The 24,514-nt window shown below is 47.0% G+C and overlaps 1 protein-coding gene across 2 annotated transcripts in view; it reads left to right on the top strand.

The window, feature by feature from the left end:
* pdgfd (platelet derived growth factor d) overlaps nt 1-24,514 on the top strand; it is a 56,087-nt gene that overhangs the window by 2,544 nt on the left and 29,029 nt on the right. The gene's annotated exons all lie outside the window — the stretch shown is intronic.

Here is a 24,514-nt window from a genome sequence, read left to right as displayed (position 1 = left end):
ATTAGCTGTCTGGCGGAGCTCATCTCTGGTGTGGTTAACTAGCCTAAAGCTAATGATACACAGGGCAACTTTTTAGGCAATGTTGCCGGGCAGTGTTCCTCATTGTTGTGGTTCTGGCATATTCCCATTTATATTGAGCAACCATTTATTTTCTGGAGAACTTAAGTCATCAGTAGGCAAGTCGTCATGATAATCCAATCAGAATAAATGGAACTGGTTATGTGGTTGCCCATTGCTCAAAAGTCATCACCTTAACTGTTTGAACTAATCAAGAGCATTACAATTACAGTGGGTTTAAAGCAAGTGTGCATGATAGAGGATCAGGAGGAATGGAGAATTGATCAGGTAGGAGGCAATTCAGCCCTGATGGGGCCATGAGCATGATTGGGAGTAGGTTAATACGTGTGTTATTTGGGTGAGAAGAACTTTCCAGTCCTGATTTATATTCTGTGTTCCTTTTGTATTCCCTCAGCTGAATGCAATGTTCTGTTCTACCGACATCCCGCTTGTCTGCAGTTATGTCTCATTCTTGCCCACTGTCTCGTCTCCTCTCCACCTCATTCATTGGATCGGTTTATTTTATTCATTATTTTATTTATTTACTTTTTAAAATCAATGGCTAATTTTTCTCAAGGTCCCAGAGCAAAATAAGCAAGAGTACTGTGCGCGTTTAGTCTGGCAATGACCTTTTCTTCACTGCTACAGCAACCCACCCACAGATATCTGCTGCCAAGTGCCTTCTGATCTGGCACGTTGGCAGTCTAGCGAGAAGGGGGTGTGTGGGCACAGCCGCACAGGTGAGGTTCACATCCACCAAAGACAGACTGACTCCTGGGAGATTGGACTGTCCACTGTGGATGATGTCAGTGTATGTGAACTCCCATTCTGATATTGAACCATAGCTTAGAAGGGAAGGGAAGGGGAGAGGGGGGGGGTGTCTGAGTTCCTCAGATGCCAAGTATAGCACTGCATGTGTAAGTCTGTTAGCAGCAGTATGATGAGTGATGCTGTGACTGTTGAGCTGATTCATGGAATCTCATTGTGACGTGCTGCAAGCAAACGTTTTTAAAGGCACAGCCTTGGTGCCAGTGATAGATTCAGGGCAGATGATGTCTGCTCAGCAGTACACGGTTGCTGCGCATTCTGAGTTCTGCATGAAATGCCAACTTCAAGAACTGCTTCAACATCCTTGACAATATTTTTTTCTGTGGCTTGTCATGCATAAAGGTATTTTAAAATGGGGCTGATATTGATATCGGTGTAAGAGTGTGTGTCGGTGTGTGTGTGTTTGTGTCCATTAAGAAAACTCTCTCCAATTTAGTTAGACCACCAAGGGTGATCTTGGAGTAGATGACCTTAGATCACAGGCCAGTGGAGTGTGATCCTGACCTGTAGGAGAGGCGGTCACAGACAGATGCCTCCCACTGTACTTTATCTGATAGTATCTTGACTGGAACTAATCTGCCAGGTCCATTCCACAAAGCGCCCCCTCCCCCCCCCCCCCCCTCCAACTGTCCATTCTCCACAGCCCACACCTACTTTGTCCAGCACTGGTAAAGGCACCATCCTTCAAGTGTCACATGGAAACAATGATTTGGAATGTGTTGGTTGTCCTTACATGCCTTGTGTTTGTGTGTGTGTGAGCGAGTAAGCGAGCGCTGGATTGAGTGAGTGTGGACATAGTGTGTGTGTGTCTGTACCATATGTATGTTTGTGAGATGTGTGGTGTTGGAAGGGGATGGTGTTTGTCATCACTGAGTAATGGAACAGTGGACGTGCTGGGTGGACGACTAATAGACTTGGGGGTAGGGGGTGGTGGAAGGGGGGGGGCAGAGCGTGTGTTCCTGAGAGGATGGGGTGATGGCAGACTCCCGGCTCACACTTGGGTGGAGATGCGACACGTCCCAGGAATGACTCATGCGGTGCTAGGGTCGATCCCTTCTATGCTGAATCAACCCCCCCACCCCCCCTTCCGTGACCGGCGTTATTGTTGCTGTGGTAATTAATGATTATTAGTCCTGTAGACCTCAGCCCTGACAAGAGCCACACAGCAGATCTGTCATAGTAGCCATGAGCTCATGCTGACCACGCTGCACTTTCTCATCTGGGATATGGGTCTTCCAGCTCAGCTGTTAAACCCTATAGAAATACTCCCCACATTCATCATCAGAGGACGGGGAGGGGGTGGGGGGTGGGGTAGGGAAGAGGGGAAAACAAGATGGAAAGACCAATAGGAGATCGACAGGGGTAAAGAGAAATTAAGTTTGCAGAGAGAGAGAGAGAGAGAGAGAGAGAGAGAGAGAGAGCGAGAGCTTGGGACTCTGTCTCTTCAGAACTCTGTCAGCCTTGGTTCAGTGCTGTTTGAGAAACCTTGACAGAAATACTGTAAGCTGACACACGGTGAGCATCTCTCACCACATGAGTTATGGGAGAAAGTGCTGATTGCAGTGACTGCAGGACCTGTGCGTGTGTGCGCGCTGTTAGTGAAGCACATGCTGGGCTGTCTGTGGGAGGCTATCTGACAGCTCGGAGATTAGGCCACAGAATTAAGAAGAATTCAGCGAGCGAAAAAGAGAGAAAACAAACAGATGACGCAAGCAACATTTGTGAATTAAACGCAACCTTTTTCTGATGTCATCCTACGGTTGCTGAGTGACATTCCAATGAGTTGACGGTCATTTTTAAATTTGCAGTGGTTGACCGTCAACTCATTCGAATGTCACTCAGCAACCGTAGGATGACATCAGAAAAATGTGCAGTGGACATTTTTTTCCAGAGCTGTATATACAGTAACTGTTAAATACCATCTTAAGACACAAAGCTGAAAAGAAATTGAAGGAGGACACCTGGAGCTTCTCCTTTGCTTCAGAATGAGTCGTGCCTTTTAAAGTTGCTCTGGCGAACGCCCGACGCAGACAATTGAGATTTAAGCACGAGATCAAAGCGGCCCATCGTTACTCTTGTCACAGGCTGGTGGGAGGCAAGCGGCGGGCGTTTTACGCTCGTCACGGGTTGAACGGCGCCTTTGAAGAGTGGGTGACACACGGAAGCCTCTCCCCCCCCCCCCCCTCTCCTTGGTAAGTAAGCCGTCGGAAGTGAGCGCGTGCAGTCGTCACCAAGGAGTTGTGGATGGGATTGATCCCCTTACAAGATTTTGCGGCGGATGGGGAAAGGATGTAATCAGTCATGCTGTGATATTTGTGTAGTTTTGTTATTGTTTTCTATTGTATTCCATTTGGCTTTGTTTCCATTTTCAATCAGGCCTAAACATGATAATAAAATATCATGCCAAAACAGAAGCGTAATTATGGCTGTTGTGTTTATCGGTGGCATTTTCACCGTTCATCATTTTGTATCATTTTCTGTGCTGGATGAAAGCACATCATCAGGGTTATCGCCTTATCAAGTTCCTCAGCTCATCAGCAGCTGCCAAAGTGTGTGGACCACAGTGTGTGTGTGTGTGTGTGTGTGTGTGTGTGGGAGGGACATGGCATGGCATTTTTTTGTTGGGTCGGTGTGGAGGGAGGTGTTTAATTAAGTGAAGTGCATGGCCAACATCAGAGGGCCCAGCCTTCATCTGGATGGTGTTCCTGTTGAGAGGCGCTCTCACATGACGAAAGCCCAGGCTGCACGAAACGCTGACCCAGTGCTTGTACCCTTTTGAAGCGCCTGGTTGATTGACGCTTGAAAAGCGCCTCTCTTGCTCCCTTCCCTCCCTCCATCTCTCTTTCTCTCTCTCTGTCTCTCTCCCTCTCCCTCCATCTCTCCCATTGCCTTTGCTTGACAGGAGCAGAAGCATGCTCTGACATGCAGAGTACATGCTCAAAAGCTTTTGATGAGACTTGTGTAAGGATCTGTGCTCATGATGATGGATCAGCTTCACCAGGGAATTCGGCATGTTCAAACAACCGAGGAGGGGCAGGAATACAGCAGTCGTAGTCTGGTCATGACTCCTACTCACAGAGAATCCCATAGAGGTTATATATGCATAAACGTAGCCTAATTACACTTAGCAGTTAGCCTAGCGTTAGATCCTCTGGATGAAAAACCTCTAATAAATGAGGAGGAAAAGGTGGATGAAGGACACAGAAGAGGTCTAGAATGAGACTAATTAGTTTTCTTATTAGTAATGTGTCATGCATAGATGGTGTTTTGAGTTGGGTCATGGAGGTTTCAGTTTAGCAGTTAGGCAATAGCACACACATTAGCGAAGCACACAGATGAATGTTTATTAGGATCTAGCACTCATCCCACTACCGTGACTGGCAGTACCTCAGGTGAAATGACCAGAAGCTGAAGGGTGAGCGTGATCTAACACCAGTCCAGTGCCATTGTGACTAGCCTGTGATTAGTGAGGCAGAGAGGAGAAATACAAGAGTCGTCTCTGAAGAGAAGCCGAATATGACAGATTCACTTCGCCCGGAAAAATGACAGCCGCCAATTCCGAGCCATTAGAAATTGGCTCAGGGGTGAGGTGGATTAATGACCTCAGCCAGTGTCTCTGTTGCGCTAATCTGGACACATCTATCAACGTTAGCTTCCAGCCTGTGATTATTACACATAAGGGCACATGCTCCATAGACAGTAAAAGATATGGACAGAGTCATCACATAGACGCGCAGTCGAGACGGGTGAAGCAAATTTCAACCGTTTTCTATTGGTCGACGAGGCTTTCTGCGCAGGCTCAGGGGACGTAGATGCAACGTAGGCACGTAGTCTGACTCGTGTAACTCTTGTGATGGCTGCACCAAGAGATTGTAGCCCCTTACTTCATTACATCTACATTTACTTTTCTTAAATGTCCTAGTTGTTCGTAGATAAATGTATAAGTAAGTATACTTATATAAGTATAAGTATATATACTCTTTTGATCGCGTGAGGGAAATTTTGCACTTGCCACATTCATAGCCTACTGTCAATCGATCAAAACTTCGCTGAAATGTGGTCCGATGCTTTTGTTCTCATCCAGAGAATACGGTTATTTTGCTCCTGTGGGACGCTTTAACCCTCTCTGGTCACATGCTAATTACGTAAATTATGTCATGTTCGCATTGTTTTCACAAAAAAGTTTATTACTCAGCCGGTAAGTCAGTTACGAGGTTATGACGCCAATCACACAATGTTGTATTTCTCTGGAAATATAAAAGGTTCATATAAAGGCTTAACGCTTCAGCTGTAACATTATTTGATGTCAAAGTGGTGCCAAATTGAATGGGGTTCAATGGAATGGCTAGGTGGAACTGGTCTCCTATTTAGCCTCAGATCCACCATAGTGTCTACGCTCTCCGAACGTTCGCCTGCCCCCTTGACATGCTAGTGCTAGTTTCAGGTCTAGTTAGCACTGGTTGTTAGCTTTATCAGTTAATGTACATGGCTGGTGAAGCAATGCTAACACTGAGGGAGCGCTGTGGACATGTTTAGAGGTGTTTTGTGGCCAGTTTAACGGTTGGGAGGTTTTAGTTGAGGCCTTAGTGTGTCATTGCTGATAGTGAGTGTGTGAGTGACTGAGTGAGTGTGTGGAGTGTCATCGGTTGGCAGGAGGTTGCTTGGCTTGTGTGCCATCCATCCCGCCTGAGGTCATTTTCCTGGAGGACTGGGACTGGGAGTGGCACACTGTTTGAGAGAAATGTTGACAGAGAACTCATTGACCTCCAGCACCCCCCCCCACCCCCCCCCACACACACACACACACACACACACACACACTAACTTGGCTGAATGGAGTGACAGACAGTTGTAGTGTGGTGGTCTGTCAGTGTCAATACATAGCACACACACACACACACACACACACACACACACACACACACACACACAGCCACAATAATGAGGCCTGAAAAGATCACCAAACACGTCAACACACAAAATAACAAAGTAATATTGAACAGCGGTGTGCACAGTGTTGTGAAGGTCAGTTTTTCTGTCACAATAGAGCAATTGCAAACACCCTCAGGACTACACACACAGTAGAAGAGTGAGGTAGATGCAGACCAATGAGGCAGTCTGGCAAAGAGCATACATTTAAAATTCCTAACCCTTAACCCCCATCCACCCACATACAGTATATACACACATACAGTCAAGGTAACATGGAAGAGCAGTCAATATTTTGAGAGTGGGGCACCCTGTCAACATTGACATACACATTCACAAGCACAGTTCACATAGGTACACAGTACACACACACACACATGCACACACACACACAGAGTGCTGTGGAGCGGCCTGTCAAAACACCAGTGCCTGCTTGTCATCAGAGCAGTGCCTTGAGGGACAGCTGCTGATATTTAATCAAGACTCCTCCTGCAGCCTTCTGGCTCTGGAGAAAAGCCTGCACACAACCCTCCCAGTAGTGTGTGTGTGTGTGTGTGTGTGTGTGTGTGTCTGAGTGTCTGAGTGTCTGACAGTCTTTCTGTGTACATGTGTGCATCTGTTGTGTGCTCACTTGCTTGCATCTGAGAAGAACCTGTACAAAAATGTTGGCAACAGCATGTGAACGTCAGGGGGAAGTCTGGTCTGACTGAAACAGGAAACAGAAAGAGTGAGAGAGGAGAGAGACAGCGCTCTGCCCTCACCAATAATGAAAGGGCAAGCTAGCAAAAGACAAGGAAGGGAGAAAGCCAATGTCCCTTCATTTTTCTGTTAGTGTGGAATAATTAATGTGCTAGAAGGAGAAACCAGAGAGGAGAAGACAAAGAGAGAGATTAGGAGAGGAGAGAGAGAGTGAAAGAGAGAGTGAAAGAGAGAGTGAGAGAGAGAGAGAGAGAGAGAGAGGAGTGCACACTCCTTCCGTGTGGCCTGCAGCCAGGGCTCCGGATTGAAGGTGTCTTTGTTTCTCTGCGTGAGGCGGGTGGCTTGCCAGGCTAATTGATTTGCCTCATCAAGAGCTGTGTCAGCCGTGCAGTTTTGTGCCTGCTGACGTCTCTGGGCCGCAGCCCATTTCGCATGCCAGTCATGCCAACGAGGCCTTGATCCTCTCTGCACCAAATATCAACAACACACACACTCTTTCTCACACACACAGACACACACATACACACAGACATAAGTACACAGATAGACACACACAGACACGAACACACTCTTCACCAAAACTTATATCACCTCAAGACCTCAAACTCACTAAAACTCCGTACTCTTAATAATATTTATTTGCAGCTTTCTAATGATAGGATTTTTGGACTTCTTTTACTCCGGTTTCTTCTTTCTCTCTTGTGTTTTTCGTCTTCTACAACTCCCTCACTGCACTGCAACCACAGCCTTTCCTCCCTAGGAAGCCAGGTTTGCCTGTGTCTTCCGATTTCTAAGGCCAGGTAGTTTTCACTTAATCTATTTGATGTTAGTAATTTTCTTTGTCTGTACTCTGTAATTTCCTTTAAATAAGATGCAAATTGGTCCCAGCAGTGGCTCGACTGGCTGGGGCACCTGCACCGTACGCCGGCGACCCGGGTTCGATTCCCGCCCCGTGGTCCTTTCCGGATCCCGCCCCGACTCTCTCTCCCACTCACTTCCTGTCAATCTCCACTATCCTATATAATTAAAGGCATAAAAAGCCCAAAAAATATACTTAAAAAAAATAAGATGCAAATTAATTGGTTTTGATTTCTTAGTTTATTAGTTTTACTTTCCAGCAAAGATTCTAGAGCGTAGCGTTTCCAGTAGAGGGGATTGGTAGGTAAGCAGACTGTATTGATGAACTGAAGCACTTGGCGGTCCAGGCAGAAGGATGGAGAGATGTTGGAGCATGTTCTTGTCTTTTCCTGGAAGTAGAGAGGTTACTCAGGGACAATCTTTACACACCCGCCCCTCCTTCTCAACTTTCTCTCTCTCCCCCCCTCTCTCTCTCCCTCCCTCTCTCTCTCTCTCTGTCTCTCTCTCTCTCTCAGTCTCCACTCCTAACACATTTCCTCTCCCATATCCTCTCTCACCTCGCTGACAAACACTTTGCTCATGCTCACACTCTCTCTATCTAGATTTCTCTGCACACACACACATACACTTTCAGACATTCTAACACACACACTCTCTCCTTTTTTTCTTGCCTCAACACCTATCACATCCTCTCATTCCTTTGCCAAACACCTCTCCCTCATTTGCTCACTCTCTGGCGTGTGTGTGTGTGTGTGTGTGTGTGTGTTTATGACATACTTTTCCTTGGGAATTTGGATTTCATTAAATTTATTGAGCTAGATGGATTGTGCTGTCAGGAGCTGGCACTCTGCCGTAACTCCTTTTTCCTTCCTCCTCAGCAAATTAACACCTCTGCCCTCACCTGCCTACCTGTCTGTGTGTGTGTGTGTGTGTGTGTTTGGCATGTTTGTGGGCCAGTTTGAGTCTTGAGTCGGCGCTTGCATTTATTTTCTCCTCTCCTCCCCTGCTCATCTTACTTATTTCGGACACCACACACACACACACACACACACACACACACACACACACACACACACCTATTCCCAGAAGCCAGAACTTACAAACAATGAAATGTACACCTGCACTGTAACACTTACATTCTGGCAGGAGCTTTGACAGCTTTTGTCAGCCGCTTGTCACTTAAGCAATAAACTCCGAACCCACCAAATGCGCCCGGTTTCATCCATCATGCCGACACGGCGCTGGGCCGTGCTTTCTCACTTGCGCTCCCTGCTGGGTAATGCCACGGTGGGAGGGGGCCCGCCTCAGCTGGTGTCTGGGACTGACTGTGGTGGGGAGAAAAGGGGGATGTCAGGACTCCTGGGCGGCTCCGCCTGCCTTCTGTCGGAGGCCCAGCTGGAGACTGTGGCTGGAAGCGACTGCCTCGGTGGTGAAGGTGCCCACGTGAATTATTCAGAGGGTGGAGTGAGCACAGACAGGTACAAGGTGGACTTGGTTAGCGCCGTGTGTGGAGTGAACACATCAACCAGGTGAGAACGAAGCAGGCTGGTTACCCTGTGACTGCAACTCAGTGAAGCTTTAAACAAAGGTGCATATGCATACACAACACACGCACGCACACACACACACACACACACACACACACACATAACAAAACATATTCAAACTTAAGGTCAGATACTGTATGCACATGTACACACAAACAGTAAATTAGAGAGTGATATTCTCTACACCAAATGATATACACATCCATTCACCCAGACCACAGGCAGGACTAGAGGAGCCTCCCCAGGTCCTCTCCCCTACGAGCCCATCATTAACTCCTCCAGGCCACTACCTCATCCTCCTCAAACTAGACACTGGTGGCCTGACTTAATTAATGCTTATCTTGGAGCTAAGTCGACCTTTAGCCACACGCTAGCTATGGGTCTTAAGCTGTTCGTAGAGACCTGGTCTGGTTAATCAGGGCCACATTCACCAGATTGGCCTGAAGTTCAAGCAACATAAAATAATGACTGTTTTTTTGTCTTTTTTCCTTTGTCTTTTTTTTGGTGGGAGTGCATTGGCCGTGATGGATGTCCTTAGGTTTGTTTACTCGTGATAAAGAATAAATCAAAGTGGGCTCAGCTCGTATTGGATATCTTTTGATGATGTGTTTGGTCTTGCGGGCTGCTCGTGTAGGGGAGCCTATGAATAGATTCGCCTCTGTGTTGTTATGATTGAGTAACTTGCTGTCAGTGTCCCACCGAGTGTAAAAACCGGGCGGAGAAAGCACAGAATTAGCTGAGAAAACAGGGGCCTCCACCGCGCGGCCTGTTTGAATACTTCATCTCAGACAGCCCCCCACCCTCCTGACTAGCTTTCTCTCTCTCTCTCTTTCTTTCTCTCTCTCTTTCTCTTATTCTTTCTCTCTCTCACTCATTTTCTCTTTCTCTCTCATTCTTTTTCTCTCTCTCTCGCTTTTACTCTTTCCTTTTTCTTTTCTTTGTGATTAACTTTTTATTGAAAGTTTCACAACATAAACAAAACTACACTAACACTCAAACACTGACCGTCACCACAGTAAAAGCAAAAGTCAAAACCAAGGGAAACCGTTGTACACCACTTAATACAAGTAACATAAAAGACATAAGAGAAGATGGGCCCATACAATTAAAAATGAAAACAAATAAACAACAATTTACAAACACGTGTTATAGGTCTCTAAGGAGCACATTCAGTTCTACCACCACGTATCCCTAGTCCGACACAGTTTCGGGCTTTGCCCGGTTAAATCTGGCTGTTGAGTATTCCAAATTAGCCTTAAATTGCACATTCTCTTTCCTTTTTCAAAGTGACCATGTTTTCACTGTGACAAATATAGGGTGCATCCAACGTAATGTGTCATGGTCTGATGTGGTATCTGTGGGTGTGTGTGTGTGTGTGTGTGTAAGGTTATATTTTGATATTCTGGTAATGTTGCAATGTGGGCTACTCAGAAATAGTCCCTGTCTCTCTGTGTGTGTATCAGTATCTCTCTGTCTCTCTCTCTCTGTCACACACACACACACACTGTATCTCTCCCTCTCTCCCCTCTCTCTCTCTCTCTCTATCTGTCACACACACAAAGTGTGTGTGTGTGTCTCTGCATGTGTCTGTGTGTGTATCAGTATCTCTCCCTCTCTCCTATCTCTCTCTCTCTCTCACACACACACAAAGTGTGTGTGTGTGTCTCTGCATGTGTGTCCGTGTGTGTGGGCCAGCAACTCAAATGCTGACACAAGCTAAATATTTATCAGTCACCTTCCATGGTCCCCTCTTAGCGGGGCGGCCTCAGTGGAATCTCAATGGAAGCTGTGCCTCCCTTCCCTTTACCATAGCAGCTCATTCACAACCCTCCTAATTCCCTGCAGTCTCTGTGTTGGAGATGCCATTGAGACGCAGCATCATCCTAGGAGAATGCGTGCAATGGAGTTTTTATTATAAGGCCGTTTTTCTGTTCCCGAGGAGGGAAAAAAATAAAGATTGTGGATTTTTAGAGGACGCAGGAATTAGGTGGTAATATTTACCCACAGTCTAAGGGATTTAGTCCAAATCCTCAAACGAGGGAGCGGCAGAGAGAGAGCGAAAGAAGGAAAGTTTGCCATGTCCTTTGCTATTGAGCTGAATAACATGCACTAGACTAGATTGATTTACATCTATTGAGCATCCCAAGCCCGCGAGTTTGTTGACTGTGTCTAACATTACTGCGTTCTCAACTTCAGTATAGTGCAGTGATGTACTTAGTCAGTGTTTACAAGGTCTGTCCACACCGGGGTCAATTCGATTAGCCCTTTGTCCTCTCCACACTTTTGGCAGCTGATTGCTCTTGGTCTAGTCTATCGTCGGCTCTGTCTTTGTTGTGGTGTGTGTGTCGAGGAAGAACTCTTTATCTGTTCTCTTGAAAAGAGACTCGGTAGGCTCTTCCCAAAATGAGAACTCGTTTCATGTTCTACAGATACAAGTGTCCGGTTAGTTATGTTGGCGATGTTCCCTCAAAGTCCATCATTTGCAATTCTATTGATTAATCTGTCCACCCCCAGTAGCCGCAGGATATTTATGCAACATTAACCCTCCTACTGTTTTCAAATCTCTCAAGGCCTCTTTAGAGCAAAGAGCTTTTTCCGTCCACCAACTTTGATTGATCTCCCATCCCTCTCGCTCTTTCTCCCTCCTGCATTCTTATCGTTTTGACTTACTTTCTCTCTTCTTGTCCTCTCTCTCTCTCTCTCTCTCTCTATTCTTAGTCCCTACACTTAGTCTCTTTTTCTACTCCTTTACCTCATCTTACCCTGCAGGGCTCTATGCTTGGATCCTCCCTCCATCTGTTTATCTGTCTGTCTGTCTGTCTGTCTGTCTGCTTGTCTGCTCCAGTGCAGGAGTGCTAGGGGACAGACGGACGACAGCAGCAGCAGCAGCAGCATCAGCAGCAGCAGAAGGAGCCCTGCCTGCAGTCACGAGTGAGGGATGGGTGAGGGGATGAGATAGAGGAGAGGAGAGGGTCTGGAAGCGAGAGATGAGGAAGAGGAGCAGATGCGGAGGCGGAGGAAGACGAGTGTGTGTGAGAGAGAGAGGGGGAGGAAGAGATAGCGAGTGCACACACAAGAGCGCTCGTGGAGAGGAATGGCTAAGTCTGAGAGGGGGTTGGCTGACGTGGACAAGAGTTGACACTTGACTCTGTGTGGAAGGCCAAGATAAGACCCTCTCTCAGTATGTGGTTGGTGTGGGTATGTGTGTGTGTGTCCATGTGAATGATTGGGCTGTGTGTGTGTGTGTGTGTGCATGCATGCATAAGTGTGCAGTGTTTTTCTCTGTGTGCGTGACTGTTTTGGTAAAATAAAGAGGGATGAAATATTTAAAGCTAAGGTGAGAGGGGGCAGGGGAGAAAGAGGAGGAGGAGGAGGAGTGGTAAAGCAAACAGAGGATGAGAAAGAGGGAAAGCTTCAGGAGAGCAGAGGAAAGGAGAACAAATAAATGAAGGATAAAGAGGAGGAGAAGGAGAAGAAAGAGGAGGAGAGGTGAGGGAGAGGAGTGGAGCCTCAGCTGAGTTTTGACCGTTGCCCCTGACTGCACTCCCATGTGTATTATGGGATGCTACACTGGTTGCTGTGGAGATGGTGCAAAGACGCAGCTGTGTGGCCTGAGATGCCTTCAGACGGCAAACGGGAAAAACACACAAACACACCCATGTGCTCACCACAGACACACTGTCCACAGCCCCCCCCCCCCCAAACACACACACACACTCTCTCACACACACACACACACACACACACACACACACACACACACACACACACACACACGCACGCAAACAGTGTTTAGCAGGCCTAAGGCGTGTGCAATGTGGAGTGCAGTGGAGTAAACAGGCGATGCCTCTGGTCACATTAGTGGGAACACAGACAGCCTGCTGCAGCTGGGAGAGGTTCTCTGAGGGAACACACACAGGCACACACACACACACACAAAGACTGACAGAAGGACAGACAGACAGCACAACAACCGCAGTCGACTCCAGGAGAGAAGTCTGCAGACTCTCAAAGAACTCTTTAAAAGAAAATGTTTTCTTCAGTTTCCTCATGGGCCATTTTCAGCAAAAGAGCACTTCATTAACTAAGATTTTCCACTGCAGTGTGGAGGAGTTCTCTCTCATTTGAATACAGCTTTAAGGCTAATGAATGAAACGGTGGGAGTTGTGTTGTGAATATTAGCTACCCCGGTAGTGTAGGTACGCGGGGCAGAAGAGGGAGTTGTGTACTGTAGCTCAGACCAGAATAAAAACAAGCCATTGTGTACACAAAGGCCATTTTCCAGGAAACAGGCAGCATTAGACAGACCATTCATTCTCTGTCTAGCATTAGCATAGAAAAACGACAACAGGCCAAGGGAGTAATACTGTTTTAGGTATCATCAAGTACTGGAACAGGATTGGTCCAGATCTGCCTCTGACATTAGTTGTGCGGTGTGGCAGAGGAGAGATATGGTCTGGCTGCTACTGTGAACTTTGAAAAGGGCTTCGTAAGAGCACACTGGATTTAAGGGGGATACAAATTGGGTCCAGAAAATGTTTCTATTAACTTTGACCCTTCTGAAGGGCATCTACTTGGAAGGTCAGGGAAGGATCATTTAGAGTGTGTGTGTATGAGTGTGTGTGTATATAGATTATGGGTAATGGTAAGCAGGGGGTACCTGCTTCTGGTCAGAGAAGGAGGTGTGTGTGTGTGTGTGTGTGTGTGTGTGTGTGTGTGTGTGTGTGTGTGTGTTGGTCTTGCATTTATAGTTGGTCAGACATTATTATCCAAAGGGGCTTCCTGGCAGAATAAGGTACACTCATCTCATCTGGAAGGAAAATTAATTCAAGTATGTTAGGACTAGCATTTATGTATTTGTGCTATCCATGCAGGTATCTGACATACACTGTATTTGTGTGCCTGTTTTAAGTGTGTATGTGTGTGTACAGTTTGCAATCTTGTGTGTGTGTGTGTGTGTGTGTGTGTGTGTGTGTGTGTGTGTGTGTGTGTGTGTGTGTGTGTGTGATGAGAGTTTGTTTTAAAAGAGAGTTTGCTAGATTATATGTCCAGGAAAGGATATATAATACAGGCTCTCCTGTGCCATCAAATATTATGCTCTGTGGTGTCAGAAATAGATCAGTCTATCTGAAATATTACTGAACACCCCCAGCCCCCCAAAGACTATTAAATTAAACGCCCGGTAATAAAACCCAGTCTCTTGAGAGATGAAGGGAAATCGGAAGTGAGAGAGAGAGAGAGAGAGAGAGAGAGAGAGAGAGAGAGAGAGAAGATGCAATTCAGATTCATTTCAATTCTCATCAGTGAGATCAGCTCTTAACAGCCCTTCACCTTTTGTAATGCAGCAACATCTGCCAATAGAGTGGGGCTTAAATGAAGCAGAGAAAGGGGCCATGGCAGTGGTCAGACGCGTCGGAGACAAACGATCTCCTCTACAACAGCAGCAACATCATTGAAAAACAGTCTGTTCTCTCTGTCCCTTCATATCCTTCCTGGTGAGGGCCCAAGGTGTTTTGGAGGTCCCCATGTTGGACCAGAGGTCACTCTGTGTGTCCCCCTGCGGACGTTGCACTACGTGTAGCAGTTGTCATTGCTGATGTATGGCAGATCATGGGGCTGGATGTCGTGCCCTTCACAGAGGTCAGAGGCTCTCTGTGTTTTCAAGTGGTCGCTGGAGCCGAATAATCGGGTGTCACAGAAGAGTGGGCACATCTCAAGCAGCACTGCCGAACCAGCCTTGGACTGAGGTGACTGTCAGGAGATCATGCAGATGCAGTGTGTGTGTGCGCACACATACACACACACACACAAAGTTTAACACAGACGGGAGCATCACAAAAGAGAAAAGGAAAGGCAGTTTTATTTTAGTCGTGTTTAATAAAGTGTGTGTGTGTCAGCGTAAGTAAAAGGGGGGAGGGTGTGAGTCAGTTGTGTCTGATATGCATTGTCTGTGTGTGTGTGTGTGTGTGTGTGTGTGTGTGTGTGTGTGTGTGTGTGTGTGTGTGTGTGTGTGTGTGTGTGTGTGTGTGTGTGAGTGTCACAACTTGTGTGTGTATATGAATATGTGAAAACCTGAAGTGAGAGACTGCAAATTATGCAGATCTAAAACTGGCTGTCAGTCACAGTGGCAGACTCACACTTGCACTTACAGTATGTAACACTGACAGTGTGAACATTACAGGTGCATACACTCACATCAGTGAATACTGAGAATTTTGTGATGGACACACATACACACACACACACACACACACACACTTTTCGTCCATGTGTCATCTTGCAGAAAGTTCTCATTAGGATGGTTGTTCTGCTCAATCATGTACAATTTTATGCAAAAGCAGTTTGCTTACAGCGTGTCTGCATCAGTTAAGTTTGGTTTCCTCAGATCTGTGCTCCATATGGCTTCCCCACTGGCCTTGGGAGAGCCAGACTCACTTCTCATGCTGCCCCCCTCCATCCCTCCCTCCCTCTGATCCATCCCTCAAAGTCTCTCTCTCTATCTCTATCTATCTCTCTCTCTCTGTCTCTCTCCATTTCTCTCTTAGTTCTGTGTCAGTCTGCTGTTGCTGGATCGGCTGGCCCGACTCGTGGTCCCGGCTGTCGTCTCGCGTTTGATCTGTGTTTTAGTGGCCAGGCCTGAGCGGCAGTGCTGGGCCAGAAATGCTTAACGTTTTAACGTCGACCAGATGGAGTGTGCCCTTCCTCCTTCCTCCTCCTCCTCCTCCACCACCACCACGTGCTGATGCTGGCCAAGGCAGAATGTTTAAGCAGCATAATTGATGCATTAGCCAGGACTCTCTCTCTCTCTCGCTCTCTCTCTCTCTTTCTATCTCTCTCTTTTTCTTTCTTTCTTTCTGTCTCTATCTCTCTCTCTCTCTCTCTCTCTCTCTCTCTCCCTTCTGTCTTCTCCACTTATTGACGTTTTGCCTCTTTACTCATCGCACGTCTTGTCCTCAAGGTTGTCCTCGTCCTTTCACTGCTCTCTGTTCCTTTCTGGTTGTGTGTGTAGGAGTAGGGTAATAAGGGGGGGGGGGCAAGTTGAGATGGTTCTCTGCTATTACTGATCTGATGGACTTGGATGCCCAGGTGAGGAGCGCGCGCACAGTGCTGGCAGCCTGTAAGGTGTTGGTGAATAATTAGACCAGTGGACTGAAGCCTACTGTGCACTAATTTTTCATGCTTTCATGTGTGAGTATATGAATGTGTGAGTACATGTTTGGAATTGTGTGGCTTTGTGTATGTGTGTGTGTGTGTATGTGTGTGCGTGGTGTAGGTGTGTTCTGCTTGGTCAGCTGAAGGTTATGACTGGACCTTCTGCAGAAGGCGTGGGAGTGAATATTGCTGAGAATGGCCTCCTGAGTCAGTTTTAACACTGCTCCCACACACATACACAACACACACACACACACACACACACACACACACACACACACACATACACACACACACATACATAATACACAAACTTGCATGCACAGCCTTAGATTAGCTGCACAGTGTACCAGTCAGCACAAACACTTATTACACACATAAAGCAAAAGTTACTGAAGCATACAAACCTATAGAGGTGCCGCTGTTGAGTTCATATATAGCTTCTTAACAGAACTGGTACACAGAGATGACGCTGGACAGTGATGGTGTTTGTTATACACCACTACTTCTGTTCTGAGTAGCTTTTGTGCGAGCTTGTGTTAGAACACAAAATGTGTATTTCATTGGTCCTTTTCCTGTTGGCCAATCTCAGTGCAAGGCTGTGTGTGTGTGTGTGTGTGTGTGTGCGCGTGCGTGTGTGTGTATTTGGGTATGCATATGCTATGTTAATGCATCATCATCAAAGCAGCGTTCAACATAATTAAGCTTTTATGTGTGGGATGACTAGCAGTGAAGATTTGTATGAGTTTTTTGCTGAGTGTGTACACAAGTGCTTAAACATACAGTATATGCTGTAATGCACAGATGTAATGGATGTGCACATTCACGCTTCATTTGCTGGGTAGAACGACTTGCATTCCCTAGTCCATAACCACACCGCTGACTGCCCATACATGGTCGCCTCAAACCAATATTATGACTGCTACTGTCTGTTACGCTCTTTCCTGCCATGTTTTAAACACAGGCTGTGAGTCTATGGGGGATACCATAGAGTGGTTGTACCTACAGTCCATTGAAGCGCAAGTCCTGGTTGTAGGACCTTTGCAGGTCACACGATTTTGCTCTCCATAGTTGTGGTGCTAAAACTGTGCACAAGTAGAACAAGTAGCCTAGCTAGCATAGCATTAGCCATGAAAATAAATGCAGTCAGTCATCCATGAAATAACACCACAGTTGTAGCCGAATCCATCCAGGGCCCTATCATCTTCCCCCCTCACACATCCTGCCCCTGTCCCAAGCTCCGAGCCTGGGCCCGCTCTTTAAATACCCCTCCATCAAATATTCACTGCACTGACAGCCTAAACAGGAGACGGGGACTTAATGGCGCTGTGTTCTCCTCGACTAATCGCCAACGCTGCGTGGTTAAAGCGTGCTGATTCGTGAACGAGAGTGAAGCGTATGGCTGTGAAGGCTCGGAAAGGGTGACCCGTGGGAGGACTCTGATTAAGGGATTTAACATGGGACATGAGTGTGTTACACACTTTAGAAGATGGAAACATGGCTGTGTACAACCATAAAGGACTGATTGTACAAGAAGTCTCATCATGAGTACATTCTAGATTTCTGTTCGTGGTGCCTTCTTTGTTGTTCAATGGAAATCTTTGTAGGCTTCTCAAATGATCATTTTTTAAAGTTCATTGTAAAACTTCCCCTCAAAAATCTAAAATTGAATCTGTTTTCTTTGACTGTTAAAATAAAGCATGCACACACACACACACACACACCCACACACACAAACACAGAGACACAGTGTAGCAGACATAGCAGCAGCCTCAGCTGAGGGTGTAGGGTGTTGGCCCCCTTTGCTGGCTAGTGATTTGGATGACCTCATGCGGGGAATCACCAGCTGACATGTTTGATTCCTTAACCACCATTTGTGTCATCTACTCATCTCGTTAATCCTGGACACTAATGAGAAACAGTTCAGATTTATGTGAAGAAATGAGCTCCGGTGTCTGGTATCTGTGACTTGCACAATTCTCTCTTCCAAGCCAGCTGTTCTGGCATTTGGATGTACAGTAGAATGGATATATTTTACAGTACTAAGAGCAGTTGGGCCAGTTGAATTTATAGCATCTCTCTCTCTCTCTCTCTCTCTCTCACTCTCTCTCTGTGTGTGTGTGTGTGTGTGTGTTTGTGTCTGTGTCACATACTCAGAATACTTTTTAAATACAAAACAAAAGTTCCTGGACAGAGCATTGATTGCAGGGCCAACTCCGACATAGATGTGGAGTTTGGATCACATTTGCCCTGTGGGCGCCTTCGTCCACATTGATCTAATGGTGCACTGGAGAGGTCAGACTTCCTTTATTACCACAAGCGCTTTTGCCCCGTGGGCTAATACTTACCCCTCTGATGATTCTAAATATTGACGGCTCTGGCCAAATCCATTTAGACGTTCTGTTAAAATTTTAGCCAGTATGGATTAGCGCACCCCTCGAAAGTTTACAAGTCGTGGTCCAAGCGGAAGCGCGTCAGAGAGAGAGAGGAGCCGAAAGACCACGGCAGAGCGAAAAAGGCGGCCGTGTCCTGGCTTCGTGTCCCAGCGCGGTGTTGTTCTCGCTAACTGAGGCGCGTTGACCTCATTGTTATTTTAGCGGGCTGAATAAATATTAAACACCTTTTGCTGAAAGGCCACTCCGCCACCTGAACCAGACGAGGGGTCAGTGGAGAGTGCGGGAGACGGTAATGGCACCTGACAGCGCGACTCTGCTCGTTTGTCTTACTGAGAGGCACAGAGAGGAGAGGCGAGGCAGGCTGGTTGGGCAAGGGTTTACTGGTGGGAAAGGGAAGGCATTTATTTCCATGGGCCTCCACCGTAGTGCTAATATAGGCACTCTGTGAAAATTTGACATGGAATCCCAGTTCTCATATCCCAGTCTCTCCGCTTTATTCCTTCTCTCTCTAGCTCTCTCTCTTTCTCTCTCTCAATTTTTTTCTTTTCACTTACCTTCTCATGCTCTTGTAGGTTTTTTATTTTTTGCATTTTTTTATTTCTCTCTTTTATCTTTCATTGGCTTTTTCTTTCTTACTTCCTTTCTTTCTCTCTCTCTCTGGCTCTCTCTCTCTTTCTCTCTCTTTCTAGCTACCCTTATCTTTCTATATCATACCCATCCCCCCCCCCCCTCCATCTCCAGCTCTGTGTCTGTGTCTGCGAGTAGATCCCTTGCTGAAGCACACTGACCTCACATATTCCCTCTCCCCTGAACTGGAACACATCTGCTGCGAAACAATTACTGCCTCTCTCTCTCCCCTTCCCCTGTCCTCTCTTCCCCTCTCCTGTCCTCTCTCCCCCCCTCTTCTGCCCTCTCTTCCTCTCCTCCCTGTTTTCATCCCCCCGCTCTCGGTTATTTTCCCTCTTTTCCCCCCCCCCTTGCCGCTGACAGATCATCACCGAACAAATTAATTGACGACATGAAGTGAATCTCCCTAGCGAGGCTTGAGGAAGATGTGTTTTCACGATGGCGCTCATCTGGAGAACAAAATGGAAGAAAGGAGCAGAGGAGTGGACGCTTGGGTCGAGTCCGTCCCTGTCCAGGCAGCGGCGATTGTGGTGACGGCAGTGGTGCCCACCCTTGTCATTGATGTGGCGGGCACTGCGGCGGGCATTAGATCCCTGTCACTGGCCCAGGCTGCAGGGCAGGTGTGGGTGACGCCACGTTAGTTATCATGTGATTGGCTTCAGACGTCAGATGTCTTGTTATGCATGGACTGTGCTTTTATTACGGATGCCAAGCGGCTCATTTATTGTGGCCTCGTTGTTTTAACTGGCGCCTCCTAGTATGAATGGGTTTAATCTAGCCGCAGAGGAGGAAAATATTTTAATGAAGCCAGTATAAATTTGGAGGAAGGGTTGAGGAAATGGGTGGGTGGGGGTGGGGTGGTTGTAGATAATGAAGGACTGACAAGTATTTGGATGGAGCAGCTAATGGAAATGCTTATAAAGCTAATAGAGATGGGATTATGAAGTGGAACTGGAACTTCAGAGCACAGTGACAAGCTTTGGTGCTGTGTGTGGGTGTGTATGTGTGCGTGTGTCTGTGGTTTAAGGAAATACCGCAACAGCACAGGGATCTAATCTTCACACCAGTCTCCTCCTTATGCTGTGCTGAATGAATGGATGAATGAATGAATATAGATTAGCTTTACAGAGAGACAATTGGATGGCCTCGATGGATTGACAGATAAACAGGCAGATGTATTGACGGATGAGCGGATGTGCAGATGGATGCGGAGGCAGAAATGGATAGAAACGTATAGACATACATGGATGGATGGATGGATGGATTGATGGATGGATGGATGGACAGATGTGTGGATTGGATATGTGGTTGTCCTAGTCGGTTGCCATAAGATGAGGGTCAGATATGTTTCAGGATCGGTCTCTATGATGGAGATTCTAGCTGACCTCACAATCCTACTGCACGCCACTCTGAGCCTCTCGCATGCTCTCACACTGAGGCCCTGCTCTCCAAGCTTGGTATACTCTATAGATGATGACTGGGGGGAGTGTGTGTGTCTGTGTGTGTGTGTCTAGGATATGGTTCAGTGGATCGGACTGGTGCAGTGCATTGTGGGTAGCCTAGCCGTGCCCCATTACTCTCACAGAGGAGGTGTCTGGTGGAGGCGGGACCGCCAACTGGCCCAGCTGATGGAGTGCCCCAGCACCGCACAGAAACACCGAGAACTCCTCTATACAGACACTATACAGACACACTATACCGACTACATATCCGTCCATACATGCATCACTCTTTCTATCTACAGTATATGTTCACACATAATTCCATACATCTATGTATCTATCTTTCTGCCCTTCCTTCTGTCTTTTCCTTTGTTATTCTTTCTGTCCTATTTGTCAGTCTGTCCATCCATCAGGTTTGTCAAAGTTGTCGCACCTGACTGGGCCGTCTGTATTTCTGTCTGTATGTTATGTATACAGTCTGTTGAGTTACATATGTATGTTATGTTTCTGTCTGTCTTCTCTCATCTCTCTCCTCCATCTCCACCTTTGGTGTAGTCAGGATTTGTTTATACCGGTACATCTGCTAGTTTGTCTCCATCTGTTTACCTTTCTGTCTCTTCATATCTCTCTCTCTCTCTCTCTCTCTCTCTCTCTCTCTCTCTTTCTCACGCTCTCTTCTGTCGCTCGGAGGTTGCTTGAGGAATGGTCTGGCGGACAGACCCCTCCAAACATAGCAGCACTGAAACATCTGTGTTGTGTGGGGTGGGCTGGATGTTAACATCATCCACTCCCCTCCTCCTCGAGCCTCCAGGGGAGGTGAGGGGGGAACACGCGAAGTGAAGTGAAAAGAGAGAGAAGAGTTTTAGTCCCCCTGATACATTAGACATGTTCCCTTTTTTCTGTGGGTCCAAACATGATGCAGCATGATGATACTTACGTTCTTGCAAAAGAACACGGGGACGAATGACCGGAGGGCCAGTGTGGCCACAGTAGAACATGAGCTCAGCTCCGACTGCCAGGACACAGCAGGGAACACAGACGGACATACACACACACACACACACACACACATACACACACACACACACACACACTCACACATCTCACACATATATCTCACACATCTCTCTCTCTCTCTCTCTCTCTCTCTCTCACACACACACACTCACACATCTCACACACACACTCACATCTCTCTCTTTTTCTCTTTCACACACACACACACACACACACACTCACACATCTCACACACACACTCACACATCTATCTCTCTCTCTCTTACACACACACACACACACTCATATCTCACACATACACACCTATCACACACACTCACACATCTCACACACACACACTCACACATCTCTCTCTCTCTCTCTCTCTCACTCACACACACACACACACACACACATTTACTCACATACTCATACCCACACATATCACACACATGAAACTGTTTCCACATAAAGAACCTTTTGCTGACAGAATGAGTTCTTCTCTGCTGAAAAACAGGACAATAACTCTGTGACTGCAAAGGGATCTCACACCCATTGCCAGGCTGTTTTGAGAGGTGCTTTTTATGGTGAGAATGGCTTTCCAGAGTGTTTAGCACCAGATCCATCATCTGTCATAACTCAGACTTTAGGCCGGCTCAAAAACCCCACCGCAGGTTTACACAGCCCGACCACAGCCAACCCCCCCACACACACACACACACACGCTACCACTCCGCCAAACAGCTTCTTGGCCTCGGCCGCTGTTACCGTATCTTTCACAATTAGCTCATTGCACTACAATGCCAGTGCCTGCACTAGAATAGTTGTGGTTTCCCATACTGTGGTTTCTAATGTTCCCTCCCCTCCCCTCACCTCCCCTCCCCTCTCACCTCCCTGGTCAAGTCCACTTCACCCAGCCAAGGTGACCTCGTGCTCGGAATTCTCCCCTTCCTGCCAGCTCGCTCCGAGGGGAGGGACGGCGCTTTCGGTTTTTATTAGTAATTGGTGTCGCATGTCAGTCCATTATGAGAGAGAGAGAGAGAGAGAGAGAGAGAGAGAGAGAGAGAGAGAGAGAGAGAGAGAGAGAGAGAGAGAGAGAGAGAGAGAGAGAGAGAGAGAGAGAGAGAGAGAGAGAGAGAGAGAGAGAGAGAGAGAGAGAGAGAGAGAGAGAGAGAGAGAGAGAGAGAGAGAGAGAGAGAGAGAGAGAGAGCGCCCTTAAGCGGGAGTTTAATGAACCCAGGTTACACTCGACAAGCGTCTGATGTGTTATGAGAGGGATGCGGTAGATGCTGTAGTGCGGTGTGATGCATTGATCTAGTGTCTCATTAAGATTCACTTGCCTCTTTCGTCGTTGAGGGGAGCTGATGGAAGGCTTGAGTGTCATTACGTGGTGCAGATGAGGACCCTGTTTTAGCACTGATGTTCAGTTACAGTGCAGCGAGAGCGTTAGGCAGGCACTGCTGAGAGACAGACGGCGTCATGTGTCAGCTTTGGTTGTTCCCTGAGGAGCCACAGGGGGTGCTAAAGTGCAGCAGGGGCCACAGTTCACCCTGGGAAGTTCTCTCTCTCTCTTTCCCTCACACACACTCTCTCTCGTGCCATCATCTGACCGCTTGACTGACAGCTGTCAGCAGTTGTGCTCCATGTGATGAAAGGGGAACTGTTGTTCGCCTGTGACACCGCCTGCTGCTAATCCTGGCTGACTGGCAGGTGCTTTGATGCATTCAGGGCTGTGATCGCTGCCAAACAAAGGCCCTTTGTTCATGGCACTGTTGGGTCCCATCTGATTGTTCTTGACCCTGCCTGTATCAGGTAATTAGACATAATTTAGTGACTTTATTCGGCTGTGTGCTGTGTTATGTGAAGCCTGCTTCAATTGTAATTCTGTCCCGTTGGCATGACAGAAATGGATTGCTTTGAGGCAAATTGCAGATTGTTGAAGCAGGGTCATCATTTAGAGTTTAGCCTCCGATCCCAGCCTCGGAAGAAGGAAAAAAATACTATGACACGCCTGTAATGACATTTCAGTATTAGTGTCTGCAGAACAGCCACTATATATGTAAATTTTTTTAGCTAGGCCGAAATTAGGCCATTCCTCGCATCGTCGCATTCCACTTCACACTTTGTGACCCTTTTTTAAGACAGTGGTCTCTCCTTGGGACACACATGGTTGCTACAGAAACCATTGTTGCATCAGCGTTGGCAACTGGGCAGAGGTGTGTTTGAGGTGCTAAGATGGGCGATTCTGTCCAGCTGTGTGCCGCGAACACTTAAATGACCTTGCGACGCACGCACCGGCAGCCTACTTCCAGAAAAGCTCACGACCGCCTGCCTTGCCTGCGTAGCGTAGCGCAGTTGCGATCCTCAGAGGCAGAGGGGCTTCAAAGCGCGGGAAGTTGAAAGAGATTTTTAGAGCAGGCTCTGTCTATCAGAGATCAGAGAGCCCAAACCCCAGCGTAGTGCCTGGTCACCCGGGATGGAACGTGGCAGACGGAACGCTGGCAGGGTTAAAAGGGTACATCAGGTTCCACTGGAGGTGCCAGCTCAAAGTCACCTGTACAGTGTAACATTCTCAGCTCTATTTGTTAAGTGTTAAAAGAATGCCTCCATGTAATGGGAGTGTTTCTTCATTACCTCCCAATTGGAAAAAAATATTTCAAATGTAACCATTTCGTCCAAGCTCTCATTGTGCAGGTCTATGAATGTAGTTGGTCCAAAAACTATATGGAAGTGCCACCCACCAGGACTAGCTCTGCATGTGCATGAACATCTGTGTGTGTATGTTTGTTTGTTAAAAGAGAGGGAGAGATGCCATGCAACCATACAAACATGCTCTTGAATCAGTTCCATATATGGATGATGTTGTGTTGTTTGGGGGCTTGGGGAATGTAAAATAAATAGCTTGTGTAACAAACGTGTCGGCAAGCTTAGGTTAAGAATCGATATTTCTCTCAATTAGGCTAAGAATAAGCATGAAACACAT

Source organism: Alosa pseudoharengus, unplaced genomic scaffold (genome assembly GCF_046254945.1).
Source record: "Alosa pseudoharengus isolate Yale_2024_CS ecotype anadromous, Long Island Sound unplaced genomic scaffold, YU_APseudo_1.1 YU_APseudo_1.1_scf_13, whole genome shotgun sequence".
Classification (NCBI taxonomy): Eukaryota; Metazoa; Chordata; class Actinopteri; order Clupeiformes; family Clupeidae; genus Alosa; species Alosa pseudoharengus.
This window is presented reverse-complemented; position numbering and strand designations above follow the sequence as displayed.